The sequence below is a fragment of the Leuciscus leuciscus genome, assembly GCF_965113295.1.
Source record: "Leuciscus leuciscus genome assembly, chromosome: 3".
NCBI classification, from domain to species: Eukaryota; Metazoa; Chordata; class Actinopteri; order Cypriniformes; family Leuciscidae; genus Leuciscus; species Leuciscus leuciscus.
In genome coordinates, this window is record NC_138727.1 from 25535598 (window position 1) to 25550057 (window position 14460).

The 14460-nt window shown below is 40.2% G+C and overlaps 1 protein-coding gene and 1 long non-coding RNA gene across 3 annotated transcripts in view; one reads left to right on the plus strand and one right to left on the minus strand.

Moving 5' to 3' along the window:
• Positions 1-14460, minus strand: part of LOC309495590 (MSL complex subunit 3-like) — a 520390-nt gene that overhangs the window by 27793 nt on the left and 478137 nt on the right. The window lies entirely within an intron of this gene.
• Positions 2-8184, plus strand: LOC309495658. The gene is made up of 3 exons (XR_014204766.1): positions 2-430; positions 863-919; positions 1039-8184. It is a non-coding gene; the product is annotated as an uncharacterized lncRNA (long non-coding RNA).

The window sequence follows — 14460 nt, forward strand, 5'->3', positions numbered from 1 at the left end:
TAAGTAGTAGAGAAACATATGCAATTTTAAGGTTTAAAAAAAAAAACATATGCATTGCAATTATGGGCACTGAAGACCATACTTAAATCTCTGGGGCCGACGAACGCACCAGCAGGCACGTGCAAGGGGGGGGGGGGGGGCGTTGGGTGCTCCAGCACCTGCCCTTTTGCCCCTTTGTGCCCAAAGTGCCCTTTTGTCAAGGCAAAATTTCCTCTCCTTTTTTTTATTAAAGGCCCTTTTGTGGATGCCTGCCCAATCTAACTATTAGTAAAATTAATGAATAATAATTTAGCCGTAAATAAAATGACCCACATGATGACCTTTCACCTTACGAACTCATCCGGGACGATTCCTCACGCTGCACGCGCATTTTTTTATTTCGCGCGGCTACGCGCACTACCAGAGGATATCTTCAACTCTGCGGCTGCTGGTAAGTGGTGTTTCATTCTCAGCGAAGTGCTTTTGATGTTTGTTTACTTATTATTATTATTTTACAAGAACGACGTGAAGGGAGCATGCAGACAGAGATGTTGTTTATATTGCTGTGTGTAGGCTGTAGAAGTAACGTTAGCTTTCTGTTTGAGAGAGACAAGTTTCAGAGGGTCTGGTCTTTTTATGTTATTTGACTAAAAACTATTATTTATACTTTAAACTATTGTTATTATTTCTACAGTATTAATAAAAAAAAAAAACGTAGAGTGCCTTAAATTATTATCACAACACTGGTAAGGCTTACCAGTATCTTATGTTTTGTGTGCAGGGCAATTCCACGCAAAACTGTCACATCCATAACGCCAACACAATGCCATGGTATTTAGTTGGCGTTATGGATGTGACAGTTTTGCGTGGAATTGCCCTGCAGCAGCCTCTGTGAACATCTCCCCTAGCAGCCTGGGCAGAATCTGCAGCTTTACAGCAGGTCAGTGAGCTAGTGAGCCAGTTCCAAACACTGTCAGCAATCTTTACATCTTGTCATGGTCACATAAAAAATTTTAATCAGCTAATATATCTCCTATATGTTTGTTTTAATGTCTACAGTCTCAGATCAGCTCCAGCAGTATCATCATCATCATCATCATCATCAGCAGCAGTAACAACAACAACAGCAAAGGCAGCAAACTCACTTAAGGACTTTAGTAAGAATTTACCAGAACAGGTACCACATTAATGTTAAAAATCTTGTAAAGTATTAATTGCTGAATTTTTTCTGTTTGCTTTGTTTTTATTTTCATTTTATAAATGTAACTCTTGTATTTTTGTAAATCAGTTTATGCCATGAAAATAGCCACAGATGCTGACATGGCATTAAATAAAACTGTACTGTACTGAACGAAACATGGGCCACGTTGGTTTTGTCCTACACAGTTTACTATTAAAGCTGTTCTTTATTATTCTGTTTAACAGAGAAGAAAAAATCCATCAGGTTGGGACAACTTAAGATACTTCAGTTTCTAATCCCAGAGTTATTAATAGGTGCACATAATATTTATTTTTTTTACTCTTAAACTTAAAATTAGTCTTTTCTGTTCTGTTTCTTTTTCAAAACTGCATCAATGCATTTGCTGCCGTATCGATACAGAATCATCCATATTGATATATTGCTGTATTGATATTTTGAGCACAGCCCTATTTAAAGCCTTGTTCCATGTGCCCCCTTTTATACTTTGAGCACCTGCCCCTCCAGAGGTCTCTGCACGGCCCTGCGCACCAGTGTGGTTTGGTGGATTTTTTTCACATAGCAGCGAAATCGACTTATGGTCATACATACTGTATAAAAGCAATATATCATTCAAAACAGTAAAGGGTCTACTTACAAAACATTGTGCTTTCGTAAAATAAAGAAAACAAACAGGGTGTGCTTTCTGCCATCTCTGTTTCCGTGAACTTTTTTCTGGACGACGTCACAAAAATGAAACAAAACTCAGTGAATACTTGTCACACAGACATGATCAATATATCTAAAAACATATTAGAGTCTACATTTAAAATATCCAATTCAAAACGAAAACAAATATTCTCAGTTTATGTAATCTGAATGAAGAAAGAGAGATGTCAGTCACTATCAGTCTCATTTTGTAGTCTTATTATCCACTAATTGACAGCCTGACAACGCGCACTATTCATACAGTAATGATCTGAGGAGATCAATGCAAAGAGAGTCAACGGCCATTATTGGCAAAATTTATAGACTTTCAGCTGTTTGGAATGAACAAATCATACAAAAGTAATTTAAATAGCTCAACACAACAATTGTTTCAAGTGGTTTCTCCAAATTCAACTGAAAATGCTACTTTTAATGACTTCAGCTGTAGGGATGGGTGATATAGCCTCAGAATTATATCATGATATTTCAAGAATATTTGCGATAATGATATTTATGACGATATAGGAAAAAAAAATTTTTCATTTTTTTTCATTACATTTATCTCACCTAAATGTTTGCTCACTCATTGCGTTTTTACAATGGGGTAATTTTGTTGTTAAAGGTGAACTAAGTAACTTTTTTTTACCTTAACTGAACAGCTTCAGAGTCATTGGAATGGTTATATTACTTATTTCGGGTTGAATGGTGGTCGTTTCGCACCCCCCTGGTGCCCGTGAGCGGAAAATACGCACTTGCAACTTTGAGCCGGCGGTCAGGAAGTCTCGCGTGATATCAGGTCTCGCGATGTAAACAATTGCTTTACGGCCAAAAGAAATCTGCTAAAATGCTGTCATTATTGCGCTCCCTCACGCTGTCCGAACCCAAATGAAGAAGACGTTTTAAAGAACGTCCCATCTGCTTTGATGTCGTTGATATAGAGCCTCTGGTGTCTGAGAATCAACAACGAGTTTTTACAACAGTGTTGTCAAATATCTATTCCGAAGCTGTGGGGGGAGCTCTAGAGAGAAACCTGCGAGCAAAAAGCGAGAATACAGCGAAGAAGTCCCGAAGCTACTGAGTGCTGCTTTTTTACACAACACCAGGAAGCTAGTTTACACAACACCAGGAAGCTTGATTTCAATCTTTGAATTAAATTGAAAAAAGTAGCAAAAATGTATACAAAATAATAAAGATACAAATAAAGAGTTAAAAAGTTTTAAATTATTGATTTGATTTTATAATCTGTGTGGATTCATTTAGGCTACTCTTTGCGGGGGAATTTCCCACATTATAAGTGGGAGACCTGCGGGAATTGTTAAAATTATGTGCAATACCCGCAATCTCGCGCCGAAATTCGAGCCCAGTGCTTGTATCTCTTCCTCACGTACCTTCATAGCCAAGTTGTACTCGACGATGTGTTTTTTCTTCAATTGGTGAAACAAGTTTGTTGTGTTTCCACCTTTAGCGATAACAGTTTTCTTGCATATTTTGCTAAATATTGTGCTTTGTTGGAGGTCTGACCTCTTAACCAAACCACTTCCATACTATAGAAGTAGCTCACTTTTTAGGTACTAAATCGTCATCGGAGACTGACATGCTGCTCTTACTCTCAGACAGGTGTTGTTGTTGTGCGCGCTAGGGAACGTAAATGTGCCATACGTTATCGCGTCGCTATATCATTGATATTTCGATATGACACTTTTTTTTATCATGTAAAAATGTGTACCGGTGTTATCGTGGACGGTATGATATGGCACACCCCTATTCTGCAGTCTCAATATTATTTAACCCCCTGAATAGAATCCCTCACAACTGCACAAATCTGCAAAACAGTTGTAGAACACATGAAATACACATGAAGTAAAAAGAATGGTCCAAAAAGTTAAGTTCACAAACAATGAACAGGATACAAAAAGATAGTGAAGGCACTAAATGTTCCTAGAGACACCATTGGAATCATAGTTTGCAAGTTCAAAGTTAAAGGAACAGTGGTTACACTACCTGGGCGGGGCAGAAAAAGGAAGCTATCAACGGCTGTAACCAGATTCTGAGAAGGCGGTTTCAGAAAAACCATTGAGTGACTGCAAAAGACCTGCTGCAAGACTTGGTGGCAACAGGCACTGAGGTTTCAGCTTGCACAGTACGGTACATACTAAACGCAGATGGTTTCCATGACAGAACTCCAAGACTACACACCACTACTGACCCAAAAGCAAAGTCAGCTTCATTTTGCTCAAAATAGTATAAATAAGCCACAGAAGTTTTGGGATTCTGTTCTGTGGAGCAATGAAACAAAACTGGACCTTTTCGGCCCTATGGATCAGCAGTGTGTCTGGAGCAAGAATAATGAAGCATATGCTGAAAAAACACTGCCTTACAGTCAAGCATGGTGGAGGCTCGGTGATGCTCTAGCGCTGCTTTGCATCCTCTGGCACTGGAAACCTGAAGCGTGTGGAAGGCAAGATGGATTCATTTTTGTATATCAGGAAATCCTAGGAGAAAACATTGTGCCGTCAGTGAGGAACCACCAAGGCTTGGTTGCAGAAGAAGTCCCGGAAGATTCTGGAAGACAGTGGCCAATGCTGGCCATCACAGTCACCTGATTTGAACCCCATAGAAAATGTCTGGTGGGATTTGAAGACGGCGGTTGCAGCATGCAAACCCAAGAATATTACTGAACGGCATATGCTTTCAATGAAAAATGCGGAACAGTTAGTTCATGAGTTCATGACCTCAAGGCTAGATTATTGTAATGCTCTACTGGGTGGTTGCCCTGCACACTTAATAAACAAACTCCAACTGGTCCAGAACGCAGCAGCTAGAGTTCCTACTAGAACCAGGAAGTATGACCATATTAGCCCGGTTCTGTCAACACTGCATTGACTCCCTATTAAACATTGTATAATTTTTTTTTTATCTTGCTTAATACTTACAAAGCACTAAATGGTTTAGCTCCCCAGTACTTGAGCGAGCTATTAACGCATTATAGTCCTTCACGTCTATTGCAATCTCAAAATTCTGGTTGATATTACTTAGAATATAAAATCAACTGCAGGCGGTAGATCCTTTTCCTTATTTCCTAAACTTTGGAATAGTCTTCCTAGCATTGTTTGAGTAGCAGATGTAGGTGTACACCCAGAGTGTGCACATATTTCTTGATATGTAGCTCCTACGATAACATGAAGAAATCCCCCAGAATATTTTCAACCAGTCGCACACAGGAACTTGGACATAGACTCGGCCAATCAATGACTTGCATGCTGGTACACTGGTGAATGAGAGGAGAGGAGGGGGCGGGACTAAAAAAAGTTTTGTAAAGAACAACAGAGAGGACGGCGGCGTCCGAAGAGGTCCCATGCTGACGGAGATTTCGGTATGATGATTCAGTAAATAACAGTTTAGCTCTTAGTTATTGCGTGTGCTACATGTTTTGGTCTGAGCTACGGAACAGTTACGGTTTGAGTGGCGTGTGTAAGAGCGGAAGACTCCACGCCATCATTACTGAAGATTCATCCGTCGTCATATCATCAACAAGTATAGTTTGCATAGTGCGAGGCAAACGTTCTCGCTATGTAGTGCAAAGTGTTGATTATTTAGCTATACTAGCTCGTCGCCAACGTTGGAAGCTTGTCACGCAAGGGAAGGAAGACAACCAGCCAGTTCACTTCACAGCTATAGCCCGGGAAGTGCCTGTGGCTCATCTCACCTGCTCTCTCCCTCTCCCTCTATCTCTCTCACGCCATTGATACACAGTGCGGTCGAGGAGTAATAGGCTACCCTGCCACACATGACTCCACCATTGTCACGGGATAGCAACGCCCTCGTGATGGACATGTTCTATTAATTGGTGTACGGTCGGCACATACGTAACGTGGACAATCCGAACCAAAAGGAACGTTGAACTGAGGTTGGTCATGGAGTGTTGTTAAGTGTATTGTGCAAAACTGTTTCTGAGGTTACAATTGACCTGAAGGTTACTGTTGTGTGAATTACATTCACAAGTAGGCTATATACTGCTGTTATTTGCATATGAGGTTTATCTGCAGTGTATTCAGATATATGCTGATGTTGTTAAGTAAAACTTTCAAAGTGTTATTGAGCCACTCAATACAAGGGTTTGAACATTTTATGATGGTTACAGGTTGATAGAGAAACCATTCCTTTCCTATACGTTTTACATTTGATTTATAAACATATATATATATTTTTTTTTTTTTTTTTTTTTTTTTTTTTACTCAGTATTAGAATACTGGTATTTAGTATAATAAATAACCACTCATTTCTCAACTTTTACACTATTGCTTTTACTGTGAAGTTTTTCCATCTTCCCTGAAGTAGGGGCGTCTCATTCTCTGTCTGTAAAGTATAGTAGGTAGGGGGAATACAAGTTAAGTCACACACACTGACAGTTAGGCTACTGATATTCTGCACTTTAGGTCTCCACCGTGACAGGTCCAAATCCTAAAGCCTAAGCTATTGTGCTTTACTGAGCGGGCAGAGTAGACACGAGATTAATAGGCCTGGGGGTTAGGGACTTAGATCCTCTGACTTCCAGCCATTCAGGGAAGAGTGATTTACCCCTACTAAGCGGACGTAGGTCCCGTCTGCTACACAGACACACTCTGTCAGTTTAAATCTAGTCAAAAACACACGTCTTTAACCTGGCATACACATAGAACATTATAAATTTATATTATTCAAATCAGTTAAATGATTGTTAGGTTGCATAAACTAGGTCAGCTGGAACCGGGAACACTTCCTATAATACCCAATGTACTCGTTACATCATAAGAAGAATGGCATCTACACTAATGTTAGTCTTTCTGTTTATTCCGAGGTTTACTGTAGTCAGCCAGATCCGGGCCGGATCCAGATCAGATGGTGGACCTGCGCCTAGACACAACCACAACGCATCCCTGAAGTGTCAGCAGAGATTGTGTCAACTAGACTCTCCCCTGTGAAGGCCTCATCCACACGACAGCCAGTGGCACTGATTCTCAACAAAACCGTCTCCATACCGGCATTATAACTCCAATCTTCAACCAGATGGAACTGGATAAATATTCTGAATGTTCCAATCCAATCTGACTTCTGAGCGGTAATACTGCTACAAAACACTTCTACAGCCAGTTATTTTACTTTACCAGTTGTCAGTCGGTTTTTGTTTTGGTCTGTGTGATCTCACCCACTGCCAGTTCACCCAATAGTATTTCGACATCCCGGAATGCCAGGTGGCAGGAAACACAGCGTATTGCAGCCTTGGAAACGAGCAAAAAAACTGGGTCAGATATTGCAGATTCCACACAACCTAAAAAGCCTCGATATCCATCTAAAAATCTCTATGAATGAGAGCATATTAAAATGCGGATAATTCAACTCATCAATTTACATGATAAGTAAAGTCTATGTAAGTCTCCTCGGCTTTCGTTGTCAATTGCGCTTGTTCTTGTTGCTTGTGCTCAATCTGGCGACCCAAGTGTGAGGAGGAGGGGGAGGGGGAGGGGGAAACAACGATCTCTGATATTTTGAATTTGTACTGCAGTACCTATTTCTACCACTAGCTGTCATTTTTACAGACAGCACTTATAATAATAATAATATTAATACTAATATTCAACAATATTATTGATCTGCCTGCATTGACACCATTATATGAAAACTGAACTGAGGTGGATGATGACATCACTGTTTTCTCCAGAGCGGCTATATAAATGAACTAAATTAATAACTTTTTACAACAAAAATGAACCATCACTGAACTTACTTGAGTTGGATGTAAAGCAGAAACAAACTTTGTTGCATTATTTTCCTGTTATCTCTGTAAAGCTGCTTTGAAACAATCTGTATTGTAAAAAGCGCTATAAAATAAGGGTGACTTGACAAACTAGAAAGGCAAGAAGTAGTGCTCATGAGGAGTGGGCTAAGATTCCTCAGAAACGCTGCCAGAAGCTGGTGTCTGGTTATACATCTTGTTTGCAGCAGGTCATAACAGCAAAAGGGTGTTCTACTAAGTACTACAGATGCTTGCCATGAAAGGGTTGAATTATTTTGAGAAGTTGCATTCATTAAAAGTTGCATTCAGTTGAATTTGGCGAAACAACTTGAAATATTTGTTGTGTTGAGCTATTTCAATTACTTTTGTTTGATTTGTTCATTGCAAACAGCTGAAAGTCTGTACATTTTGTCAATAAAACTGATTTGCAATGGGGGTTGAATCATTTTACATTAAAACTATTATATATTTACATTAAAACTATTATATATATTTACACACATATATATATATATATATATATATATATATATAATAGTTTTAATGTAAAATTGATCACAGGAAGCAGTATATGCCGATACCGATCACGATACCGATCTATTTGAAGCCTTCTTATATAGAAATATTTATAGAAATGCTCCAGTTTTAACAGGCATTAATTCAGGGCCTGAATTTCATATAGGAAAATGGGGGGAATTCCCCCCTTAGATGCCTCTTTTGAGAGGGGATTTTTTTATTTTTTTTTATGCCAGAGTGGGACATTTTTTAGACAAACCCTTATCTCCCCTATTTTTTTATTATGCAGTGATATTTGTTTTTACAATAAGGCAAATCTGTTGCACAATAGCTAACACACAGCACAAGCCTGATTTGAAATGTTGAACAAAAACACCATTAAACAGTCATTAATAAAATAAGAACAAATAAACAATAAACAAGCAATAGCACAAATAAATTAAATAGAATAAAGATAGAAATAAAATGTTTTAATATTTTTTGTTATAAAGATTTTAAGAACTTTATACAAACTCCATAGTAACCATCTGTGATAACTACCAACCACCTAGTAACACCATAGCAACCACCCTGAACACCTGAGCAACCGCCTAGAAATGCCCTAGCAAACCACCGAGAATACCCTAGCAACCGCCTAGCAACACCATAGCAACCACCCAGAAAACCCTACCAACTGCCTAACAACCACCCAGAACACCTGAGCAAATGCCTAGCAACGCCCTAGCAACCACCCAGAATGCCCTAGCAACCGCCTAGCAACACCATAGCAACCACCCAGAACACCCAAGCAACTGCCTAGCAACGCCCTAGCAACCATCCAGAATACCCTAGCAACCGCCTAGCAAAACCATAGCAACCACCCAGAACACCCTAGCAACCACCAAGAATACCATAGCAACCACCCAGAAAACCCTAGCAACAGCCTAGCAACCATCCAAAATACCTTAGCAACCACCCAGAACACCCTAGCAATATGCTAACACCATTACGAAAACCACCCAAAATGCCCTAGCAACCACCTAGCAACACCATAGAAACCACCCAGAACACCCTAGCAACCACCTAGCAACACCATAGCAACCACCCAGAACACCCTAGCAACAGCTTAGCAACCACCCAGAATACCCTAGCAACTGCCTAGCAGCCACACAGAATACCCTAGTGGAGAATAACAATAGTGGGTGCATTGCCTTTGGCAAGCACCCACTAATAATAAGTATGAGCAATAACAATAGTGAGTGCCTTGCCTTTGGCAAGCACCCACTAATAAGTATGGAGAATGACAATAGTGAGTGCCTTGCCTTTGGCATGCACCCACTAATAAGTATGGAGAATAAAAATAGTGAGTGCCTTGCTTTTGGAAAGCACCCACTAATAATAATAAGTATGAGCAATAAGAGTGATGCCTTGCCTTTAGCAAGCACCACTAATAAGTATGGAGAAGAACAATAGTGAGTGCCTTGCCTTTGGCAAGCACCCACTAATAAGTATGAGCAATAACAATAGTGAGTGCCTTGCCAAAGGCAAGCACCCACTAATAAGAAGAAGAAGAATAAGTATGAGCAATAACTATAGTGATGCCTTGCCTTTGGCAAGCACCACTATAAGTATGAAGAATAACAATAGTGAGTGCCTTGCCTTTGGCAAGCACCCACTAAGAAGGATGAGAAATAACAATAGTGAGTGCCTTGCATATTCTTCAGGAAATGTACATTCTAGTTAGTGGGTGCTTGCCAAAGGCAAGGCACTCACTATTGTTCTTCTCTATACTTATTATTATTAGTGGGTACATGCCAAAGGCAAGGCACTCACTATTGCTATTGCAAAAAGGCAGTTTATTAGTGGGTGCTTGCCAAAGGCAAGGCACTCACTATTGTTCTTCTCCATACTTCTTATTATTAGTGCAAATACTCTAGCAACCGTTTAGCAAAACGTATATCTCTGCATCAAAACATCGTATAGAGATGGGTCTTGGCTCTTTTGACTAAATCATGGTAAACTATGGTAAATCATGCTAGAATTATGGTAAATCATACTACAACGTGGTAAATCATGGTAAACTATGGTAAATCATGCTAGCATTATGGTAAATCATACTACAACGTGGTGAATCATGGTAAACTATGGTAAATCATGGTAAATCATGGTAAACTATGGTAAATCATGGTAAACTATGGTAAATCATGTAAGAATCATAGTAAATCATACTAGAACATGGTAAATCATGGTATACTATAGTAAATGATGGTAAACTATGGTAAATCGTCGTAAATCATGGTAAACTATGGTAAATCATGGTAAACCATGCTAGCAACGTGGTAAAAACATGCTAGCAACATGATAATCATGCTAGCATGATGCTATCAAAATGCTAATAATGCTAACATGATGCTAGCTACATGCTAATCATGTTAACATGATGCTAGCAAGATGCTAATAATGCTATCATGTTGCTAGCAACATGCTAATAATGCTAGCATGATACTAGCTACATGCTAATCATGCAAGCTTGTTGCTACAAACATGCTAGCAAACATGCTATTCATGTTAGCATCTTGTTAAAAATATGCTAACATCATGCTAACAACAAACTAATCATGATAGCATCATGCTAGCATCAGGCTAACAACATGCTAATCATGATAGAATCATGCTAGCTACATGCTAATCATACTAGCAACATGCTAGCATTATGTTAGTCACATGCTTATCACGCTAGCATGATGCTAATTTTGTTATCATCTTGCTAAAAACTAGCTAACTGCACCCTAGCAAACCGTGCCGAATTTTTCCAGTGCAAGCACCATTCACATTTTCTTCAGGAAATGTACATTCTAGTTAGTACACTATTGTTATTGCTCATACTTATTATTAGTGGGTGCTTGCCAAAGGCAAGGCACTCACTATTGTTATTGCTCATACTTATTATTAGTGGGTGCTTGCCAAAGGCAAGGCACTCACTATTGTCATCCTCCATACTTATTAGTGGTACTTGCCAAAGGCGAAGCAACACTATTGTTATTGCTCATACTTATTATTAGTGGGTGCTTGCCAAAGGCAAGGCACTCACTATTGTTATTGCTCATACTTATTATTAGTGGGTGCTTGCCAAAGGCAAGGCACTCACTATTGTTATCCTCCATACTTATTAGTGGTGCTTGCCAAAGGCGAAGCAACACTATTGTTATTGCTCATACTTATTATTATTAGTGGTGCTTGCCAAAGGCGAAGCAACACTATTGTTATCCTCCATACTTATTAGTGGTGCTGGCCAAAGGCGAAGCAACACTATTGTTATTGCTCATACTTATTATTATTCTTATTAGTGGTGCTTGCCAAAGGCAAAGCAACACTATTGTTATTGCTCATACTTATTATTATTAGTGGTGCTTGCTGAAAGCAAGGCATCACTATTGTTAACCTCCATACGCCTTCTTCTTCTTATTATTATTTTTCCACAAAAATGGGCCGTCCTACACCATAGCATGTGTTTTTCCTACTATGGTAAATTACATAAGGTTTTTGTATTGAACATAGCTCTGGATCACAGTGTCATAGAGACAAGGGGGCGGGCTCATTTTACTCAGACGACCAATCAGTCTCTCAGGATCATTGTGAAGCTATCAAGCCACGCCCTAGCAACCATTTAGAGCACCTTAGCAACAAGTTCCATAGACTTCCATTGAAAGAGATCAAAGGGATTTCTCCGGACTGAATTGTCATAGAAACATGAGGGTGGTCTCATTTGACTCGGGGCAGCAAACAGCCAATCATGAATCACCTCAACACTTCCTAGCCCATCCCTAGCAACCATTGTCGAGCACCTTAGCAACCAAAATCCAAAGAGGGATATCTTCCATTCTGAATGTCACAGAGGCATGGGAGTTGGTTTATATCATTCATACTGACAAGCAGCCTTTGGAGTTTCATGTTTGGCAGCTGCCAAGCCACTCCCTAGCAACCAAACAGAGTACCCTAGCAACCAAAATCCAAAGAGGGATATCTTCCATTCTGAATGTCACAGAGGCATGGGAGTTGGTTTATATCATTCATAGTGACAAGCAGCCTTTGGAGTTTCATCATTGGCAGCTGCCTAGCAACTCCATAGCAACCACACAGAGTACCCTAGCAACCATTTTACAAGACCTACATATCTGCATCAGAATATTGTATAGAGATGGGGGTTGGCTCATTAATTTAGGTTGGAAAACAGTCTGTAAACATCACCATGGTAACTGTGTATTCACACCCTAGCAACCGTTTAGAGCCACCTAGCAGCCATGTTGCAACATATAGAAGCCATATTTTAGCTCCACAACATCATACAGACATGGTTGTTGGCTTGTATGCAATCATGTACAACACCCTAGCAACCGAGTGGCGAGTTTTGCCACTGCAAGCACCACTTCACATTTTCTTCAGGAAATGTACATTCTAGTTAGTGGTGCTTGCTGAAAGCAAGGCATCACTATTGTTATCCTCCATACTTATTATTAGTGGTGCTTGCTGAAAGCAAGGCATCACTATTGTTATCCTCCATACTTATTAGTGGTGCTTTTTTAAAGCAACACTATTGTTATTGTTAATACTTATTATACACAAAGTTTGGCGCGTAACTTGCCCCGCACCGTTTGTCACAGACCCCTGATTGAGGTGTCATATCGACAGGCTCATTGAGGAGAGGTGTGCTATGACTTTTCTAAGCGATCGGGTGTACGATGTTCGCACAGCGGACGAAAAAGCGGCCAAAAAAGTCCCATTGACTTTACATGGGGAGTTCTAAAAACATTTGAATCCCAACTGCCGTTTTCACACACACAGACTCCAAAGGGCCTGACACCCCTGCGTCTCTCCCTCTCTCTCTCCCTCAGAGGATTTATATTATCAAGCAGCCAATAAGTAATGGCCTAAAATCTTCATAGCCACACCCTGGCAACCAGTTACAGCACCCTAGCAACCACTCTGAGCTCCCTAGCAACCACCCTAAACCAATAAATAATATAAAAAATTGTTTTTACATTTTTTAAAGCAATATCACACTCGTAGCCTTGCGATATTGCTCCATGCTTGTGCCTATTCGGCCATAGGCACGAGGCCGCAGGCCGAGTGCCGTACTGAAGGAACTCGTTATTAAAGATTTTAAGAACTCTATAAAAACTCCATAGTAACCATATTTGACAACTACCAACCACCTAGTAACACCATAGCAACTACCAAAAATACCTTAGCAACCCCCTGAACACCCTAGCAACGTCTAGAAATGCTCTAGTAACCACCAAAAAACTCTAGCAACCACCCAGAACACCATAGCAACTGCCTAGCAACAACCCAGAACACCTAGCAACTGCCTAGTAACCACCCAGAACGCCTAGCAACCACCCAGAACACCCTAGCAACTGCCTAGCAACGCCCTAGCATCCACCCAGAATACCATAGCAACTGCCTAGCAACACCATAGCAACCACCTAGCAATGCCCTAGCAACCACCAAGAATACCCTAGCAACTACCTAGCAACCACCAATAATACCCTAGCAACTGCCTAGCAACCACCCAGAACACCTTAGCAACTGCCTAGTAACCACCCAGAACACCCTAGCAACTGCCTAACAATGCCCTAGCATCCACCCAGAATACCATAGCAACTGCCTAGCAACACCATAGCAACCACCCAGAACACCCTAGCAACCACCTAGCAACGCCCTAGCAACCACCCAGAACACCCTAGCAACCACCTGGCAACAGCATCTTGCTAAAAACATGCTAGCAACATGCTAATCATGCTAGCATCATGCTAGCAAAATGCTAATCAAGCTAGCATCATGCTAACAACATGCTAATCATGCTAGCATTATGCTAGCAACATGCTAATCAAGCTAGCATCATGCTAGCATCATGCTAATCAAGCTAGCAACATACTAGCAACATGCTAATAAAGCTAGCATTATGCTAGCAACATGCTAATCAAGCTAGCATAATGCTAGGAACATGCTAATCATGTTAGCATCTAGCTAAAAACATGCTAGCAAAATGCTAATCATGTTAACATCTTGTTAAAAGCATGCTAGCAACATGCTAATCATGCTAGCATCATGCTAACAACATGCTAATTATGCTAGCATCATTCTAACAACATGTTAATCATAGTAAATCATGCTGGAATGTGGTAAATCGTAGTAAATCATCTTAGAAACATGGTAAATCGTGGTAAATAATGCTAAAACGTGGTATATCATGGTATCACAACATGTTAATTGTGTTAGCATCTGCCCAGTGGCGAGTTTTGCCACTGCAAGCACCACTTCACAT